Raw genomic sequence first — 21,871 nt, 5'->3', positions numbered from 1 at the left:
CAAGCTTGTGGGAGACTCTCTTCTTTAATTTGCACGAAGTTGTATATTTCCCTCAAAGCAGCTTGTTTCTTATGAGCAGGGAAATATTTAGCAGAGAAGTAGTAAATCATATCCTGGGGACTACGCACACAACTAGGATCAAGAGAATTAAACCATATCTTAGCATCACCCTTTAATGAGAACGAAAATATTTTGAGTATATAAAAGTAACGTGATCTCTCATCATTAGTAAACAGGGCAGCTATATCATTTAACTTAGTAAGATGTGCCATAACAGTTTCAGATTCATAGCCATAAAACGGATCAGATTCAACCAAAGTAATTATATCAAGATCAATAGAGAATTCATAATCCTCATCAGGAACACATATAGGTGAAGTTGCAAAAGCAGGGTCGGGTTTCATTTTATCTCTAAGTGATTCTTTGTTCCATTTAATTAATAACCTCTTAAGCTCATATCTATCTTTACAAGGTAAAATAGCGGCAGAAGATTCCATATCAAAAAGATAACCCTCAGGAATAACAGGCATATTTTCATCATCACTATCATCATCGTATTCAGATTCAATAATTTCTTTTTCTCTAGCCCTAGCAATTTGTTCATCAAGAAATTCACCAAGGGGCACAGTAGTATCAGGCATAGAAGCAGTTTCATCATAAGTATCATGCATAGCAGAAGTCGCATCATCACTAACATGCGACATATCAGAATGAATAGCAGAAGCAGGTGTAGGTGTCGCTAACTTACTCATAACAGAAGGTGAATCAAGTGCAGAGCTAGATGGCAGTTCCTTACCTCCCCTTGTAGTTGAGGGATAGATCTTGGTTTTTGGATCTCTCAAGTTCTTCATAGTGTCTAGCAGATATAAATCCCAAGTAAGAATAGAGCTATGCTCCCTGGCAACGGCGCCAGAAATTAGTCTTGATAACCACGAGCATAGGGGATCGCAATAGCTTTCGAGGGTAGAGTATTCAACCCAAATTTATTGATTCAATGCAAGGGGAGCCAAAGAATATTCTCAAGTATTAGCAGCTGAGTTTTCAATTCAACCACACCTGGAAACTTAGTATCTGCAGCAAAGTGTTTAGTAGCAAAGTAATATGATAGTGGTGGTAGCGGCAACAAAAGTAAAGACAACAAAAGTAATGTTTTTGGTATTTTGTAGTGATTGTAACAGTAGCAGCGAGAAAGTAAATAAGCGGGAACCAGTATATGGAAAACTCGTAGGCACCGGATTAGTGATGGATAATTATGCCAGATGCGGTTCATCATGTAACAGTCATAACATAGGGTGACACATAACTAGCTCCAATTCATCAATGTAATATAGGCATGTATTCCGTATATAGTCATACGTGCTTATGGAAAAGAACTTGCATGACATCTTTTGTCCTACCCTCCCATGGCAGCGGGGTCCTATTGGAAACTAAGGGATATTAAGGCCTCCTTTTAATAGAGAACCAGAACAAAGCATTAGCACATAGTGAATACATGAACTCCTCAAACTATGGTCATCACCGGGAGTGGTCCCGATTATTGTCACTTCGGGGTTGCCGGATCATAACACATAGTAGGTGACTATAGACTTGCAAGATAGGATCAAGAACTCACATATATTCATGAAAACATAATAGGTTCAGATCTGAAATCATGGCACTCGGGCCCTAGTGACAAGCATTAAGCATAGCAAAGTCATAGCAACATCAATCTCAGAACATAATGGATACTAGGGATCAAACCCTAACAAAACTAACTCGATTACATGATAAATCTCATCCAACCCATCACTGTCCAGCAAGCCTACGATGGAATTACTCACGCACGGCGGTGAGCATCATGAAATTGGTGATGGAGGATGGTTTATGATGACTATGGTGATGAATCCCCCTCTCCGGAGCCCCGAACGGACTCCAGATCAGCCCTCCCGAGAGGTTTTAGGGCTTGGTGGCGGCTCCGTATCGTAAAACGCGATGATTTCTTCTATATGATTTTTTTCTCTCCGAAAGCAAATATATAGAGTTGGAGTAGGCGTCGGAGGGCATCCAGGGGGCCCACGAGGAAGGGGGGCGCGCCCTAGGGGGGGCGCCTCCCACCCTCGTGAGAAGGGTGTGGGCCCCCTGGTCTTCATCTTTGGCGAGGATTTATTTTTATTTTTTCTAAGATGTTCCGTGGAGTTTCAGGTCATTCCGAGAATATTTGTTTTCTACACATAAAACAACACCATGGCAATTCTGCTGAAAACAACGTCAGTCCGGGTTAGTTCCATTCAAATCATACAAGTTAGAGTCCAAAACAAGGGCAAAAGTGTGGGGAAAAGTAGATACGACGGAGACATATCAGTTACTACTGTAGTTTTTAGAGCAAATTACCAGTACATTAGCCTAGACTAAATGGAAAAATTCCTATCCTAAGCATCAAATGTCATTTCTTTCTCTATAGGAATTGAGATGCATGTCATCTCACTTCCTATGATTTTCATATTCCTATCCTATGAACGAAAGGAGTCCTCTGTTGGAGTAACTACTGTAGCTAGCAGTACTGCTAGTACAGTAGTTTTCTTCAAGAAGCGGAATTCAAAGAAGTCATGATGGTTCCTTCGTCCAAGCAACTTCAAAGTGGGAAGTGGGCCTGTGATTTGACGGCTCATTAGTCATTGTAACTGCGGCGCGATGACCTGGGTGACTCCCTTGGAGTTCTGCATGCATGGCAAGTGGACCAGGATGGTCGAAGTCCACATGTTGGGGAACGGAAGTATTCTTTCCGATATCGAGGAGCAAGGAAACCGCGTGGTATAGTATCACTTCTGATTGGTTCACAAAAAAATAGTATCACTGCCGATTTATAATTATTTTTTATTTCTAATGAATGCTAGCGTTTCAACTCTTACGACGAAGGGTGCCAAACACGGCACGTGCTCGATGTCCCACACGTCAGCGAAAGGAGTGGGACATGAACAACGTGGTAGAGCCCAGCGTAAAAAGAACAGCGTGGTAGAGCGTCTCCACTTCTTCCACTTCTGGGTCGGAGACCACACGTAGTACTAGTACTTAGTGGTATGAATGATACAAAGTGCGACCTGGAGACAAAGACACATCTAGTTGGAAGGTCTCGGGGCACATACACGTAAAAAAACTATAAAAGTTAATATGTGCCTCCAACTAATATAGTAGTAGTAGAGTACTTATGCACGTACTCCATAACATCACCGTGCATTGCACGTACAACATTTAGTGGTAGTACGTAGTAAGAGACAAATGCCGCCCAAGAGTTCCCTTCTCGACCTACTTTTGGGTGTTTGGTAGAGTGTATGGAGGGTGCATGAGTCCATAATAGTTTAGCACAAATACACTAGAAGCATGCATGAAGAGAGCATGCATGAAGAGGGGTGTTGAGTTGAGCATGCATGAAGAGGGAACAACTATGCTGAGACGAGAACGCAACCAAACACACCCTATATGCCACGCATGTTCATACCATTTGTGCCTTTCTACTTCACTTACTGCGCTACATTACTCAGGTTCGTACGTCCACTCCTGGGTACATGTTCATCTCGTAGTTCCAGTCCCACGTGTTCTTCATATAGATGGAACGATCCTTGCATAACACGTGCACCTTGATGCTAGATGTCTCGCGTGTTGGCAAAAGGATGAACAAAGCTCTCGTAAAAAAAATAGAGTGGGAGAACATAGATTCCGGATGACCGAGAAGGAGCAAGGAACCTCGTGGTGGAGCTTCTACACTCATAATATTTAATATTATGTAGCGATATGAAATTAACCAATCATCTCCACAGTGGACTGGAAGAGTACGAAACACGACATCCCAGTGTAGTATCATACTAGTACATGGCTAACCCATGCTATCACCATATTTCTTGGCTTCCGTGCGACACCTATCTCTAGTAATCCAGCAGCCTGTATCGCTTCTCCCTCCTCGTCTCTATCAAAGTGCGGCGGGCTGGCGTTTCTGCCGTCTATTGGGGTCGGTTAACTATCACATGTTAGCGACATGCCAAGAGCATTCTAAAAAAAATTCCTTTCACGTTCCGTTTTCAAAAAGAAAAAAATCCTTTCACATACGAATTTGCCTGTATGCTTTGAGCAACTTGCATGTCCTATACTGCTCCTGTTTGATACTCTAACTTAGCTAGAGGTTAGACTAACTCATGACTAACCCTGAACTAACTGTAGCCAAAGAGGTGTTTGGGTGGCATGGTTAGATTGACAATAAATGCACTTCATGGAGAGAGAAAAGTGATTTTTCGGTGGTCCCAATGAGAACTATCTCCAGTTAGCACCTCTTGGGTGGGATAGTTTTTTTTGGTGGGTTCGGTGCAACTTGCTCCAATTTAATCCCTCATGCTTGGATAGTTTAGGGCTATTTGAGCCCCAACTAGCTCAAACTAACTCTAACCCATGGATCCAAACAGGGCCTATGGCCAGTCTCGACGCGGAGCAGTCGCCTGCACTGGGAAGCGGCGCTCTCTCGGCCATCGCGCCACTTCAAAGCCGGCACCAGTGAGAGGTCGCCTCCGCTCTGGCCGGGCATTAATGCGGCACTGACGCTCCAGGGGCACGCTGACCGTTTCACGCAGGAAGCGCGCACTGGCAAGGGAGTATAGGTTTTGAACCGTTTCAGGTGTAGTACTGGTAGTTTGCAAAACTACTCAATTATTGCACTCAGTTTCCTAAGAAATTGTGGTAAAAAACGTTACTCCACAGCCCGCTTCCCTTCTACTTCCTCTTCCACCGCCCGTGCACGTCCGCGGGAAGTGACCGGTCAACCCTTATATAGGAGTGCTAGCACAAAAGGATCCATGCATGACCACTAAAATTTCCATATTAAAGCGCCGCTCCAGCGGGAGTATGGCGTATGTTGTTACCTTCGGCCGGCCCATGGCTACCGGGCGACGGCGACCACAGAAGAGGCGGCAGGAGGGGAAGAAGAGGCGGCAGGAGGGGAATGAATGCAGCTACTGTTTGGGTTCGCCTTCCAGCTTAAATAAATGCGCAGCATCACGTGTACCCGCGGGTGCACAAATTATAACATACGTGTCTGCTTAAGTGGGCGTCACGTAACTGGTGTGTGTGTGAGAGAGAGAGATTCTGAGAGACAGAGTGTGTGTGTGCGACTCTACTCTTCGGACATGTACTCAACCTTTTGCATCGGGATATAAGTATAATGGTATTTACTTTAGCTAGTGATTTATGTGGCCATGTTAACGTGGTTGTGTCAAAAAAATGTCACTTCCTGCTCGTGATTTGCGTTATATAATTACAAGCAAGATTCTCGTGCATTGCACGGAACATCAATATGCATTTTTTATAGAACACCTGTTGTGATTGACCCATGCAGGAGTAATCCCATGTGTAAAAACTAATGATATCTCAAGAATTTTATCGGAAAACTGGTATCTCGAGAATGTCATCGAAAAAATGAAAGATGAGAGATAAGGCAAGGAGGAGTGGAGCGTGGTGGTGACTGGTGGTCGGAATGGGTGGAGGCATGGGGATGGACGGCGCCGGCAGGCGGCAGCGGCCACCATGCATGCTAGATTGTTCCAGAGACTTATTCCTTTTTTAATTGCTGAGCAATGAGGTTGCGAGAGATAATGATGTGGAGAGAGGTGCCGGTATCTTTTGTAAAATTATCATAGTTTGCTTTCTATCCTCAGATATAGATCATACGGTCTGTATTACAAGATGGCAGGCACACCATCACCACCAACTCGATTTTTTATAAGGGTACAGATGATAAGTTTGCTGACTACTAAAGTAAAGTGGAATTTGTCCATGTTATGCAAGTAAATAAAGGTGATTGTTTATCATACGGGTAAGGATGAAGGGTGGTAGGAACAAATGCTCTGCCTAGAGCATGTGTGTGTGAGATGGAGTCTTAGTGTGTGTGTGAGGTGTGTGCGTGTGTGTGTGAGAGAGAGAGAGAGATGGAGTCTTAGTTTGTGTGTGTGTGAGAGAGGGAGAGAGATGGAGTCTTTGTGTGTGTGTGGGGGGGGCGTGCGTGCTTGCGTGTGTGTGTGTGTGTGAGAGAGAGAGAGAGAGAGATGGAGTCTTAGTGTGTGTGTTGGGGGGGTGTGCGTGCGTGCGTGTGTGTGTGTGTTGCGGGGTCCTCTGTGGCGGATGTAATTTAAGTGTGCATGGCTTTCATCATAGAGAGGTGATGTGTATGGCAGAGGCCACCAACGATGGGGTGCGAGAGAGAAAATGCCCGTAGAGAGGGAAGAGAAGGTGTGTGCGCGTGAGAGGAGTCGACTTCGAGAGAACGTGTTTGTTCGAGAGACACCGAGGAAGACTACTATATATCGATGGTGCATGTAGGCGGGAATTAAACTAAGGGATGGTCTCATTGGTTTTGGGGATATAGGGGAAGAGTGAGAGGCGGGGGGGGGGGGGGGGGGGGGGGGGGGGGGGGGAGTAGCTAGAAGGAGATTGTTAAGTGTGAGTGTGTGTTTTACCCATCCATGCGGAAGTTATGTGCACAAAAGAGGAGAACGATTCGATGTGGCGTTAGGATTGAGGGTAATTAACTACGTATGGAGACATAGAGACCTTGAATGTGCATGTGTGAGAGGTATACATGTATACGTGGGATGTGTGTGTGTGCGCGCGCGCATGATCGAGATAAAAGAAAGAAGACATAAGTCATAAGATCAACGACATGGGAGAGACGGATCAGTATGACAATATGCATGCATGTGAGAATGCATGGAAGAAGTCCCGACAATTTAGCATGTGTTTTTGTATTTAAGAGATAGTGGCGTGGGCTGGAGCATGCATCTATGGCGAGCAGAGGGAGTGAGGCGCAACAATTGTGCAAAAGAGACCAACCTATAAATGCATATGTATGGAGAGACATATATAGTGTGGGTGATAGGAAGCAAGACTCCGTGCGAAAAACAAATGTTGACGGAGAAAGTACAGATAGATACAGAGATGGAGATGCTAGCTAGAGGGACATCCGCTAGTTTGGGTGTTGGAGATGACCGTCGGGTGGTTCAAAGGGTGAAGTTATATATGTGTGTGAGAGGGCACTTGACTGCATGTAGAGAGAAACATATGTAGTGTGCGTGATAGGAATCAAGAGTGAGGGCGAGAAACAAGGTTGATGGAGAAACAGATAAATAGAAAGATAAAGATGCTAGATAGTGTGCGTTAGAGATAGGAGTCGAGTGGATCAGAAGGCTGGGTTATGTGTGTGGGTGTGAGAGAGATAGAGAGAGGGTGCATGTGAGTCACATACAAACAGATATCAGAGAGCAATGAGATCCAGAGAGACGGAGTTTTGTGTCTGCGAGAGAGAAAGATATTCCACAACGAGAGTGATAGCTAGAGAGACATACGAGGGAACGCAAGATATCTCTAGGGTGAGAGGGTGTGTGTGAGCGACATACAAGAGAACAATGGAGAAATATGAGACCCTGGGAGGCAGAGTTTGTGTTTGTGTGTGAGAAAGAGATATTGAAGAGGAAGAGTCGTAGGTTCTCATATCTAAGGAGCGAAAGACATCTCTGTATGAGGGGTGTGCGAGCGGCACACATGGGAATAGTAGAGAGAAATGAGACCCCGGGAGACAAAGTTTTGTGTTTGTGTGACAGAAAGAGATTCCACATGGAGAATCATAGTTAGAGACACATAGCAGGGAGCGAGATATACTTAGAGAGAGATAGAGTGATGAAGGTCGAGGGAGAGAGTACCGTCAGTGTGTTACGAAGATAAAAGATCATTGTCGACATACAGGTAGCACGAGAGATACCTGAGAGACGATGAACGCGTATAGGTCCAGAGAGATAGTCCTATATAAGCATGAGTGATAGCTACATGAGACGAATATCTGGATTAAAGGGGATTCAAATATTTAAACTGGAGATCACGACATCGATAATATCATAACGCAAATTGGTGTATCAAACATGCATATTCATTTGAATTTGGGCACACGTGTAATGTTATATAGTTTATCAATATTAGTGATCCATAGATTCTTCAATTACAAACAATGCATGGTTTATATGCAATTAATGTCTAAACGGGATTACACTATATGTTGCGTGTGTGAAACACATTATACATGTTTGAGAAGTAAAAAAAACTTGCATGAAACACACATTAATTGGAGACAGTTAGCGAGGAATGGATACATTGGATTTCAACATAAAGTGGTTTCAAATATTTGAAAATCCAAATTGATGGATACAACCTTATGAATCTGAGATCATGCCATTTCTAAACCATATTTTTGTATAAATAGTGTTGTGCTTTTGAAAGTATATATAAAAAAATGATGTATATAGAATGTAATTCCAATTGAAAATGGACCCCGCCCGAAAAAAATAGAATACAAACAAGATTCGAATTGAGTTGGCACGGTAAACGTGCACTCTGCAAAATTTGAACGAAGGGGGGAAAGTCGCAGTAACCGCCCGAAACCAAAATCTGCGAGATGGAAATCAATACTGCCTATCCCTTCCACGCAAAGCCTATATGCTAGATTTCTATAGGTTTCGATAGGGGTAGGTTTGTAATTTCACCCAAATGTGACGTAACCACCTCTCACCCGGATTCATACACGATGGGCGCCAAAAAATAGTGTGTCCTCGGCCGAAATCGACTCCCTCCCTGATTCATATTCATACACGGTGGACGCTAAAAACAAACTCGTCGGCAAATATTTGGTGTATGCAAGATTACCATCCTATCCCCAACTGACTAGTGTTGCTGTGATGTAGTCAAAATTTGAAACGGGGGCTAAGTTTGTAAATTTCCTCGCATTTGAGACAAGCGCGCCCTGAATACATGGTCCCCCCTTCCTCTCTACCTCCCTTTTCCCCATTTGTACTCCGTGGGCGCCAAAACACCCTCTCCACCCCACCCTCCTCCGTCCGCCGCAGTCTGCTACCCCATCCACCGCCGTCCTCCTCCACCATGCCGGAGCTGATACCCCGACGCCACCGTCCATTACAAGAGATCGACCTCTCTCATCCACGGCTTCGGACCGGGATCATTGCATCCCGTCCTCTCGCTTCATCCCCGCCGTCGTCCATCTTGTCGGCGCCGCTCCTACGACCGTCTCATCCACCGCGCCCCGCCGCCACTGTCTACGCTCCTACATCTGCTTCCACGCCGCCGACAGCCATCGCTACCATAGCACCATAAAATTCTCAGCAGATGCGTACACGGCGCCGCACCAGAGGCGGTACTCTTTCGTATCTGCTCAACTTATTTATCGCAGCAAGAAAATAGATCGCCACAGCTTTACTCTGATTTCTTGTCTTGGTTGCGAAGTTGCCTTTGTCCGGTTTGCACCTTCAGATCCTCCATGGCACGCTCAACACCATACTCTCAATGCTTATGGTTTTCCCCTTTTATATTCCACACTAGTTAAATCACAGTAGACTAAATTTCAAAATTGGGTCAGTCGATTTTTCAGTGCTCGCCGGAGTTCGCCGGTGCAATCGAAGGGGCTCGGGTGGGGACGGTGGTTGTGGGGGGAGGTGGTGGGGCCTCGTCGAACGAAGAAAACTCGACGCGGGTGGGGGTGGGGGTGGCGGAGGAACACAGGCGGTGGGGCCGGTGGTTTGGCCGGCGGCCCGTGCGGTGTTCTGGATGGGAAGCACAATATGTTCCTTGTCAGGAAGGGGAGCAGGGACATCTGCAGTCAACAGCTGATAGATCTGGCCTGTACGTGATCGATAGGCTTTCAATTACTAGCGGCAATACAACACCGTAATTTCCAGCCAGTTCCACTTTCCCGATTTATATATCCTGGTTATGGTGTACCCCTGTTATGTACACTATGGGGCTGTTTGGTTTGTGACTAACTTTTCCAAAGATTGCCACACCTAAGGTTAGGCAAGTTTGACCAACTTAGGTGAGTGTTTGGTTCAAGCCACATCTTAGGCAAGCCACACTTGGACCCCACATGGCATACACACAAAAAGTGTGGCAAGATTCCCTTAGGCTTGCCACCCGTGGCTCTCATTTTGATGAACTAACCTTACTCAAGTTTGGCAAAAATGTGTGGCAAAGTGTGGCAATGCTAGTCCTAAAACCAAACAGCCCATATGATCTGCCTAGCTGCTGTTTGCTCTTGTTATCATGGTTTGGCAATAAACTCTCTATATAGTATATTATGAACCTATCATCTGCCAGCCATCCTTACTTCTGGAGCCTATTTTTTGTGTACTTGTGCCAGATTATATAAAAGCACGCACCATATTACAGCACACATGAGCTCTCTCATCAGAATCCAATGATAGCACACAAGTGTTTACAGGGGCGCCCCTATATTAGAATATCATCTACATTACAAAGATAATCTCACAACTATTTATGTTTTCATGGTTCTCAGATATTATACGCACAATGAATATCAGAATCCGCGCATCAGAAGAATATTGTGGAGCACTTCAATGACTTACAAAATTGGCAGCAAGGCATTGAGTGCCATTCTAGCAGCAATGAAACTCGTACGCTCCCCACCTGTTGATTCTTGTTCAGAATATCATCCTAATGACTATCCTAACCTCGAGGAGTCAAAGGCAGATGGCCTGTCCTGTTCACCCATCAAGGTGCCTGTTCTAATTTGGCAAGGTTTTATTGATTGCGCGTATCTTGCATATGTTGTCTTGCATTTCTTCTACTTTGTTGCACTGCCATCTGCTTAGTTTACTCATCATATATGTCGAGATGCCATGCCCATCCATTATTAATACATATTCCATCTGTCATCATACCATGTTTTTCCACTCAAATGTTGTTCTTGTGCATCAAACATCAAAAAGGAAGAGGGTGATTGCCGAACTTGAAGGACCACCAGCAAAGTCCTTGAAAAACATGGTGGTGCCGGAGAAATCAAACAACACCCCACTTATATTGGCTGTACAACTAGACACAAAACGTAGGACCGACTCCAGCAGACTGTACCCATACTTCACTGGCCACACCACTAGCCCCACCACACAGGACCTGCACTCTAGCAAAAGGTATACCGATTTCATTTGCCATAGCACTAGCTATACCACAGAAAAATCCCACTCCAGCAAAAAGTACAGCAAGTCCACCGGCCGAAGACCTATCCCAACTGCAGAGACGGCCAATTCCTGCAGATTGGAACCCCATTCCATTTATTCCTAGTTTAAAAGACAATTCTTTCAATGTTGTTAGGGACTATGTGCATATATTCCCATCATGGGAAGATTATTGTGAAGACAAACACCATTTTCACATCTTCCTGTCCAACTTACGTGTAAGTGCTATTATTCATGGTTAATATTTTCCTATTTTCTGCTGATTGAACACATCAATGATTTACATTACATTGTTGTAACTAGGAGACGGTCAATCTGGATAGTCATGATGAGCAAGGCTTGCTTGTGCTTTTCAAGGAAGCATTGCAGCAGTATCGGTGTTACCTGAGGAAATCACACTTTGATGGCAAGTCTATAAACGAATTTCCGGTGAAGTCTCCTGTGCTAAATTTAGAAGACATTGAATGGAAAAACCTTGTTATGCAATGGTCTCATTCCCAGGATGAGGTACTTTCTATGAAATCACATGACAATTTGAACTTCTACTTTTCCGCATGTGCCTTATGGATCTTTTTTGCAGGAAATCTGCTCGAAGAAGAATTCTGGTTTGACAAGAATGACAGGATATCACAAATATGCTGCCCACTGCTTTTCCCTTGTTAGTACCTGTTGTCCTGTATCACTGTACTTGCATACATACCTGGTTCATTATGTGATAGCAGTATGCATGATAGCTTGCTTATCAATTGTTCGCTCCAAATTACCCGATCTGTATGAATGGTTACATTAGTGTAGAATATATCCAATGCAATGTTTTTTTAGCTCCACATTTCTTGTAAGTACATGCTGTCCTTTATCAGTGTACTTATAATGACTGGTAGTTGTTCATGTACCATCACTCTGTAGCTTATTTTCCTTTACCCTCCATTTTCTACACATCAGATCTATATTTACTCTTACCATAAGGTTGGTACTAAAGAAGTTTAGCTGTGCATTGCTCTTGGCTGTACCTTTTACCTGTATCACTGCACTTACACTTATAGCTACTTCGTTATGTAGCATCACTCTTCATCTTATCTTAAATATTCTCCATTTTTTCGTATATTATCACATCTATATTTACTCTTAACAAAATGTAGAATAAAGGCAATGCTTTTGAAGAAGATTCTGTGGTAAACTTCTTGAATTGCCCCCCATCAGCATGGACAAGGCCTTTATAGAGCATGTCTTCACCAATAATGTAAGTTTGTCCATCTCTAGCCTTCAAACTTTGTTGTATATATTTGGTTAGGGATGACTGCAATAGCTGTTTATTTTTGGTGTTTGCATCAAATTGCTTGTTTAAAGTTTATTATATGTAGTTCATAAACAAAAGTTTGTCCTTTCTCAATTTAAGTTTTCAGTTGTACAACCAAGTTCCTTCTTCATACCATGTAAGTTAAACTATACAGAGCAAGTGATCTTCTTTTGTACTACATGTATGCTTCTTTTCTTCATCCGTAATCTAGTGGTGTGGTGAACCTACCCACTACAGCACAATGTCATATTCTGCAATGTCTTAACTATGAACAATGTCATATCATTCTACTATTATTTAAACCGTCTATTTATTTGCTAATCTGAAATGGTATAAATTGACAACACACTAACCATTGATACTTATGAGTTCTTGATATGTAATCCAGTGGTGTCGTGAAGCTGCCAACTCCTTCACAATGTCATTTCCTGCCATGTCTTGACCTGAACAATACCATATTGTGTTAATGCAAATTTAAAGTGTGTCACTTTATTCATCAGTAAGAAATGTGATGAATTGTCAGCACTGATACTTTTATGTGCAAAACCTGTTATCTATCTGCTTGTTTATCTTTCAGAGTGAGGAAGATATAAGTGTTGAACAAGCGCGGTCTCATCATCTTGCTCAGCTGCTTGCGCTGCAGCTCCCCAGCAGGGCTAACCTTTCCTGAACTCTATTGAAGTGCTGTCGGTTTTGTATATTATTTTGTTGGCGTGTTTATTTGCACTGGTGGCGATCTTTGATGCCTAGTGTTTGTAATCTGTTGTCTGCTTGTGCTTTATTATCATAGTGGCGAACTTTGATGCCCAGTGGATGTAATATGCCGTAATTTCTTTATTGTATAGTCTAGGTTTTTTCTTATTCACAATGCTGCAGTTATTTTACTGTATATATATCCTGTCTTCGCAGTAAACCGGCCAAACCGTAAAATTACGGTACATAATCGGGCTGTCATGCAATCACGATGGAGGTTGGGCCTGAAACGTGCCGAATAGCTCACGGGCCGGCAGCAGCCCGAAATGAACCTCGGCCCATGATTCTGCGAATCAAATCACGGGCTTTTAACTGGCCAAAAAATTGTCTTGGTCCTTGTTTGGCCCAATCAGATATCGGCTGTGAGCAGGCCGGATGCAAACCGGGCCGTAGTTAGGCCCAACTATATGACGGGCTTTAAACAGGCTGAAATTAATATAGGGCTAAAATGTTAAACGGGCCCTTAACAGGGCAAAACTAATATCAGGCCGAATTACTAAGTGGGCCTTTAGCAAGTGGGCCCAAAAGCATAGTGTCCAGTTGACGGGCCGAATCTGATATGGGCCATAATTGAGCCCAAAGCCTCTCAAAGGGCCGGACCTGATATGGGCCGTAATTTGGCCCAGAACGTGGTAGGACTTTAACGGGCCGGATCTCATATGGGCCACTATTAGGCCCGGAGCGTGGCCGGACAATAATGGACCGGATCAAATATGGGCCGACATTTGGCCCAAAACATGGCACACAGTTAATGGGCCGGCCTACTAGGGTCCTCAAAATCTTGTGGGCCTATAGCTGGGCCGGCCCATTAAAGTCGGCAAAATCTCGTGGGCCTTTAGCTGGGCCGGCCCATTATGATCTGCAAGAATCTTGTGGGCCTTTACCTGGGCCGGCCCATTACGACACACAAAAATCTTCTGGGCCTTTACCTGGGCCGGCCCAATATGGCCCGGAAAATCTTGTGGGCCTTTAGCTGGGCCAGCCCATTATGGTCCGCAAAATCTCGTGGGCCTTTAGCTGGGCCGGCCCATTATTGTTCGCAAAATCTTGTGGGCCTTTAGTTGGGCCGGCCCATTTAAACTTGTTGGGCCGTGCCACGTGTCGACGTATCATAGGCGCCTTCTGTCCAGTGAGTGGATGACATCTGTCCCGACGATGAGCCGACACGTGTTTCCTCTAGCCAATGATGATTTTACACGTGGAAAATCCCCATTGGTCGGGGTGGTTAACGGGTTATCGGATCCAAAACCCGACCCGATAGCTTAACGGCGTTCCGTTACGGTGGATGCCACGTGTCGGTCACCCTTGACGAAAGCACTTCTATGATGCGCGATTTATCGTCATGGAATTGGACACTTCCATGATGATAATTTTGGTAAAGTCATGGAACACTTCTACGACAGCACAGGTATGACTATCTTGATTCTGTCATAAATTTGTCATGGATGTACATGCATGACAAAAAAAGCGACCTACTGTGACAAACACGTATCATCACGGAAGTGTATTTTTGTTGTAGTGTGGAGTGCGAAACGGGAAAGCAATGGTGGTAGTATTCGGAAGTGGTAATGGTGTATATGTGGTTGGAGTGGGTATGTGGAAGTGGGGCGGTGGTGGTGACTAAACTGAAAAAATTTAGTTTTGTCAGGTAAGGTCGGACGTCCGGGATGGGCCGGTTGTTCGGTCATCGGACGTCCGGAGGCGGTCGGACGTCCGGTGCCTAGGCAAAATTTCGGGCATGGGATGAACGACACATGGTTGTGGTGGAAGAGATGAAAAATGTCAAATCCGAGGGATTTTGTGGATGGAAAAGGTGGGGAAAGGGGGAAAAGCTAGATCCACTCAAGGTAAAGCAAATCCATGGATCAAATTGAACAAAACATCAACACACCAACAAATCACAAAAAAAATTGGGGCTATTTTTGGTGGGGATTTTTCGAATTAGGGACAAAATCAACAAAAATAAGGCTAGAAACACAATAGGGAGGCTCGGAAATTGTGATCAACGTGGCTCTAGATACCAAGATGATGTAGGGTAGAACCCTATACGGCCGATCTTTCACAAAAGGAGCGGATCTCGTGATGAACACGAAGAACACAAGGGAGAAAACAAGGTGAAACACAAGGGAAAACACGAGAGAAACACTAAACCAACAAGTAATAGTCACACATGTGCTAGATCCTCGAGTACATAAAAGATCACAAGATCCACGGACAACTAAGGACGATACAAAGGTAGCCGGTCTTCTCCGTGAGGAGGTCTTGAGGTTCTTCCCGTAAAGGGGTCTTAAATCCGCTTGGGGGATCTTCTCCGTAGGAGGCGCAATCTCCAAGGAGAAGGTAACCAAGTGGATGAGCAAAGCTCTCACACGAAATATGAGCTAATCCTTTGCTGACCATAAAACGCAGGTAGGAGAATAGTATATATAGTCTAGGTGGGCGAAGGGGTACATGGGTTGCGGCCCAACACATAACAACACATAGGCGTCAGACGTCCGGGAGTCACCAATCGTCTGGAGGCTCATGAGGGTCCGGACGTTTGGTGCTCGTCGGACGTCCGTAGATTCGGCTCGGGTGTGCTTCGGTCGGTCGTCCGGTCGGGGTCGGTCCTCCAAGCGTCGGTCGTTCTGAGGGCTTCGGAAATTCGTAGTTTCGGCTCGGGTGTGGGTGTGTCGGTCGTCCGGAGAAGGTCGGACGTCCAGATCCTGGAGGTCGTCGGACGTCCGGTCTTGATCGATCGTCCGGAGCCTGTAGATCGTCGGACGTCCGGTCTTGGTCGGTCATCCGTAGCCTGTAGCTTCTTCTGCATCTCTTCTTCTTCACGTCCATCTTCCTCTTCTGATTCTCCTTGCTCCTTAGCTTCTTCATGGCTAACTCCTTGATACCTGAGTATGCTTAATGTCTCTGTTTGAGGTAGTAGCCATGTCTCATGTGCATCAAAGTGAACTTGTGAGAGGAGATATGTCACCTCGGTTTCAAGAGATCTTGCACGTGCTCATGTCATGGGTCCGCTAGGCACTTGGTGAGACGATGGTAGGTCTATGGGGATGACCTTGGGATGCTCCGCATCAGCAAGCCTTGCCGGGCAGTTTTGCCAGCTTCGCGCCACCGCTTGACACGTCATAGGACGGGTGTCATCTATGGATATTCCCCGTAGAAAGAGGCCTCCATGTGGCAGATGGCTGCCACTTAGTCATCTTGTGGCTTGACACCGCACTGATCAACGACATGCATCATGGTGAAGTGGTTTTAATGAGGTGGTTGTGTCTCGTGAGCCCGGCAGGCCCTGCTGGGGCGTCTTGGAGGTCTTCTTCTTGGGGTAACCTCGTCCTTATGGGGCTCGCCTGCCCGACAAAGGAGGCTTTTCTCCTAGTGGTTTCTTACTCCTCTGGCTTGGTCTTGGTCCTCTTGATCTGCATGTTGGACTTTTGGGAATCTTGTTTTCTTGTACTTTGGCCTGTCCTTGGTGCTGTAAACTTGCTCCCATGTCTGTGCACAGTCCGAGCAACGGACCTAGGGTTTGTTGCACCGACAGAAGCCCCCGGGCCTTCCACAAACGCGCTGTCGAGCGTCACCGGGCTAGGTCCTAATAAGTGCACAGGAAGGTGTGCGAAAGAGGCTAGCCTCTTGAGGTCTTCTTTGCTTCTTCATTAATCTTTAGTCTGGGCCAGTTTTCGGTTTCCCCGTGCGTTGTGTAAAGCCAATCGTGGTGGGGCCACTCTTGTAATGGCCTGTGGATGACTTTAATGCATGAGGTGGAAACTGCCAATTTACTCGTCCCACCACGCCCTTATCCTCAGCCACATATGCGACATGCATCGTGCGGGGTAGGTAACAGAGGCGCATGGTGCGGGAGAGCATCAAGACGGGGGGCCCAACTTTCACGGATTGGCGGAGGAGGGTGGCAGCCGCTTGTTGAGGGAGAGGCTTCCCTCCTCGGCTCGCCTATAAAAGGAAGGGCGAGGGGAGATTGCAGTCATCCATCTCTGCACTTCTTCTCCTCCATCTTCTGCTTCCTGCTGGTTATGCTGAAGAGAAGAGCCTGGGTCTAGGCCCCATGCTCCAACTTGATGTTGGTGACATCAAATGCTTGTGCTGATGCTTGGGGAGTGAGCCTGGTCCTAGCCTGGAGAAGACGCGGTGGACAAACCACCTATGGCGCGGGAGATATCAATCTTCTCCATTGTGGGGAAATGCTTGCATCCCCTACTTCAGTCGGTTCCCCTCCGGGTAGTGCGATATTCAGCCCCGGGCTGTTGCCGCTTGTTGGCTTACTGACCAGGTTTCTGGCGCCTTCGGTGTTTACCTAGGAGGCAGGGCTTGGGATGTTGGTAATGCCAGTACCACCCCTCCCGGAGGCCTTGGTGCTTATGTTGATGAGAGACGCACCTTTGTACCCGCCAAGGTGGGGAGCAGCACGTCTTGAGCCCCCTGGCCATCTTGGTCGCTCGCCGTCTCTTCGGGGAAGGTGCCGGACCACGAGGTTGGCATTCCCCTAGGATGGTGTTGATGAAGATGAAGCCAGGGAAGACGAAGAAGGCGGGAGGCAGGCCGGCCAGTCGGAGTACGATAGCACCGACACGTTCGTCTCGTACTGGCGACCTTCTGCCTCGTTTTTCTATCTTTCCCCTCCTTTCCCCGGTATCGTCATCACCGTTTTACCGGCTGCCGGGGAAAGGATCGCTCTCCTGGCGCTGTCGCTTCCTCCAGTGGTCTTCCAGCTAGGCTCTAATGTCCTTCTCTGCCGGTGCCTGTGCTGGAGCCTCTTGGTTGGTCCTGGAGGTGATGACCAGAGGGCTGCTGAGGTGCTCTTTCCGCCTTCCTCCATCACAGCCTCGCCACTCCCAATCTTGTCAGGCTATGTTTGGCAGGCCCTGACAGGATCGGGGTGGCATTGTGTCGGTGTGCCTCCTGCTCTCTTCTCTTCCCACCGCACTACCTGGGTGTGACGCCCCCGATTTGACCGTACACTAATCATACACGCAAACGTGTACGATCAAGATCAGGGACTCACGGGAAGATATCACAACACAACTCTACAAATAAAATAAGTCATACAAGCATCATATTACAAGCCAGGGGCCTCGAAGGCTCGAATACAAGAGCTCGATCATAGACAAGTCAGCGGAAGCAACAATATCTGAGTACAGACATAAGTTAAACAAGTTTGCCTTAAGAAGGCTAGCACAAACTGGGATACAGATCGATAGAGGCGCAGGCCTCCTGCCTGGGATCCTCCTAACTACTCCTGGTCATCGTCAGCGGGCAGCATGTAGTAGTAGGCACCTCCGGTGTAGTAGGAGTCGTCGTCGACGATGGCGTCTGGATCCTGGGCTCCAACATCTGGTTGCGACAACCGGGTAGAAGGGATAGGGGGAAAAGAGGAAGAAAGCAACCGTGAGTACTCATCCAAAGCACTCGCAAGCAAGGAGCTACACTACATATGCATGGGTAAATGTGTAAAGGGCCAAATCAATGGACTGAACTGCAGAAAGCCAGAATAAGAGGGGGATAGCTAATCCTGTCGAAGACTACGCTTCTGGCCACCTCCATCTTGCAGCATGTAGAAGAGAGTAGACTGAAGTCCTCCAAGTAGCATCGCATAGCATAACCCTAACCGATGATCCTCCCCTCGTCGCCCTGTGAGAGAGCGACCACCGGTTGTATCTGGCACTTGGAAGGGTGTGTTTTATTAAGTATCCATTTCTAGTTGTCATAAGGTCAAGGTACAACTCCAAGTCGTCCTGTTACCGAAGATCACGACTATTCGAATAGATTGACTTCCCTGCAGGGGTGCACCACATAACCCAACACGCTCGATCCCATTTGGCCGGACATACTTTCCTGGGTCATGCCCGGCCTCGGAAGATCAACACGTCGCAGCCCTACCTAGGCACAATAGAGAGGTCCGCACGCCGGTCTAAATCCTATGGCGCAGGGGTCTGGGCCCATCGCCCTTTGCACACCTGCACGTTGCGAACGCGGCCGGAAGCAGAACTAGCCCCCTTAATACAAGAGCAGGCTTATGGTCCAATCCGGCGCGCGCCACTCAGTCGCTGACGTCACGAAGGCTTCGGCTGATACCACGACGTCGAGTGCCCATAACTGTCCCCGCGTAGATGGTTAGTGCGTATAGGCCAGTAGCCAGACTCAGATCAAATACCAAGATCTCCCTTAAACGTGTTAAGTATCTGCGAACGCCGACCAGGGCCAGGCCCACCTCTCTCCTAGGTGGTCTCAACCTGCCCTGTCGCTCCGCCACAAAGTAACAGTCGGGGGCCGTCGGGAACCCAGGCCCACCTCTACCGGGATGGAGCCACCTGCCCCTTCAGCCCCCATCTCTGAACTGTATCACAGGTAATGTAACTGTGTAAAGTATATCGTATATGCCCGTGATCACCTCCCGAAGTGATCACGGCCCAGTAGTATAGCAAGGCAGACGGACAAGGGTGTAGGGCCACTGATGGAACACTAGCATCCTATACTAAGCAGTAGGATAGCAGGTAATGGTAACAACAGTAGTAGCAAGGACAGACTATGTATCAGGATAGGAATAACGGAAAGCAGTAACATGCTACACTACTCTAATGCAAGCAGTATAGAGAAAAGAGTAGGCGATATCTGGTGATCAAAGGGGGGGCTTGCCTGGTTGCTCTGGCAAGAGAGAGGGGTCGTCAACAGCGTAGTCGGTCGGGGCACCAGCAGCGGCGTCGGTCTCGTAGTCTACCGGAGAGAAGAGGGGGAAGAAACAATGAATATAATGCAAACAGATGCATAACGATGCATGACATGACAAAGGGTGATGCTAGGTGTGCCCTAACGCGGTACGAGGTGGTACCTGTGAAAGGGGGGGAACATCCGGGAAATTATCCCCGGTGTTTCGCGTTTTCGGGCAGAGGCACCGGAGGGGGGAAGTTGCGAGTTGGATATGTTAGGGATGCGTGGCGGATGAATGGGCTGCATAACCGGGTTCGTCTCGTCGTTCTGATCAACTTTCATGTACAAAGTTTTTCCATCCGAGCTACGGTTTATTTTATATTAATTTTAAAGTTTTAAATCATTTCCTAAATTAATTTTAATTCAAAAATTAAATGTTAAATTGCTATGGGTACTTAGAAGTGTACCCATAGATGGGCTTGGGTGGCTGACCAGCAGGGCCAGTTGACTTGGTCAACTGCCCAGTCAGCAGAGGCTGACTAATGGGGCCGGTCAAAGTCAACAACCCAGTCAATATTGACTATTGACTGGTCAAACTAACTAGTGGGTCCCGCTTGTCATAGTCTCATAATAATTCAACAAGGTTAGTTAGTTTTAACTAAATGATTAGGTTAATCTAATCCAGATTATTTAAGTTAATTAATTAATTAACTAATTAAATTAATATTTTAATTATTTATTTATTTATTTATTTATTTTTAATTCTTTTTTAACAAAAAAACGTTCTGGGGGGGGTCCCATGTGTCTGTGGCCCAGAGGGCATTAGCGAGTTTGGGCGGCGGCTAACGGGGCGGGCGCTGGGTGCGGGCGCTCGTGCCCGAGGCCACAGCAGCAGGCCGAGCACGGCGGCAGAGGGGCACGGCGCGGCGAGGCCGCGGGGCGTGGGCAAGCACGGGCGCGCGCGCGCGGCCTACATGCGCAGCAGGGATGAGGCGGCGCGGCGTAGGCAGCGAAGAGTCAGGCGGGGGGGGGGGGGGGGGGGGCGCGAGCGGCAAGCCGCGGTGCAGAGCGGGCGCGGTGGCACGGCCGGGCGAGGATGGCGCCGGAGTAGGGACGGCCCCAGATGACGGCGGCCCTGGTTGGCGCGGCCAGGCGTCGCGGGACGGAGGCGATGGTGGCCGGGCGTAGGCGGCTCCCGGGGCAGCGCTCGCGGCCGGTGAGCGGAGCAATGGCGACGGCGGCAGTGGAGCTCGGTAGCTGTTGGCATGGGCGGCTCCGAGGCGGCGCGGGATGGAGCCGAGCGTGAGGGGGGGAGGGCGCGGCCACGGCAGAGAGAGGAGGGAGGGGAGCTCACAGGGGAGTAGTAGGGCACGGGCAGTGGGGCTCGGGAGGAAGACGTGGACGGCGCGCGATGGGGAGGCAGTCCGGCGAGGAGGCTCCGGCGTCGAGCAGCGGGGCGGCGTCGGGCATCGAGCATCGGGATCGATCCGATCTAGCTCGGGTCAAGGTGGGGCGGGCGCCATGCGGGGGAAGATGGGGAGGCGGGCGCCGGCGAGGGGGGTGGCCGGAGGCACTGGGCAGCGGCGGCGGCGTCGGGGGCGAGGGCCCCGATCCCGATCTGTATCGGGGGTAGGAGGAGAGGAGCGTGGGGATCGTGGGGGGGGGAACTGGGAGGTGCTGCGGTTTGGTGGGTTAGGGTTACGGGGGATAAGGGCAAGCGAGGGTGGGTCGGTCGCTGGCCTGGTTGGCCGGCCGGGCGGCCTGGAGGCCAGCTGGGCCACGGCCCAGCAGGGAGGGGTTCTCTCCTTTTCCTTTTTCCTTTTTTTGTATTGTTTTGTTTTCTGTTTTTATTATTTTATTTCTTTACTGCTTTCATTTGAAGTTTCTTTTCTTTTAGTTTCATAAAATACCAAATGAGCACCTAAATTTGTATTACTAATTAGGCCACTCCCACAATTATTTTGGCACACTATTAAATTAGTTATATTATTATAACTTTATAAAAGGCATTAAATTAATTATCTTGCCCTTTGTTTTGGTTGTTTTAGTGCATCTAAATATTATAAGAAATGTTGGTTTCTCCAACATTATTACTCATAATTTTTTTGTCACAGTTAGA

Source organism: Triticum urartu, chromosome 1, assembly GCF_003073215.2.
Source record: "Triticum urartu cultivar G1812 chromosome 1, Tu2.1, whole genome shotgun sequence".
Lineage (NCBI taxonomy): Eukaryota > Viridiplantae > Streptophyta > Magnoliopsida > Poales > Poaceae > Triticum > Triticum urartu.
The sequence above is the reverse complement of the archived record's forward strand: the minus strand, read 5'-3'. Positions refer to the sequence as shown.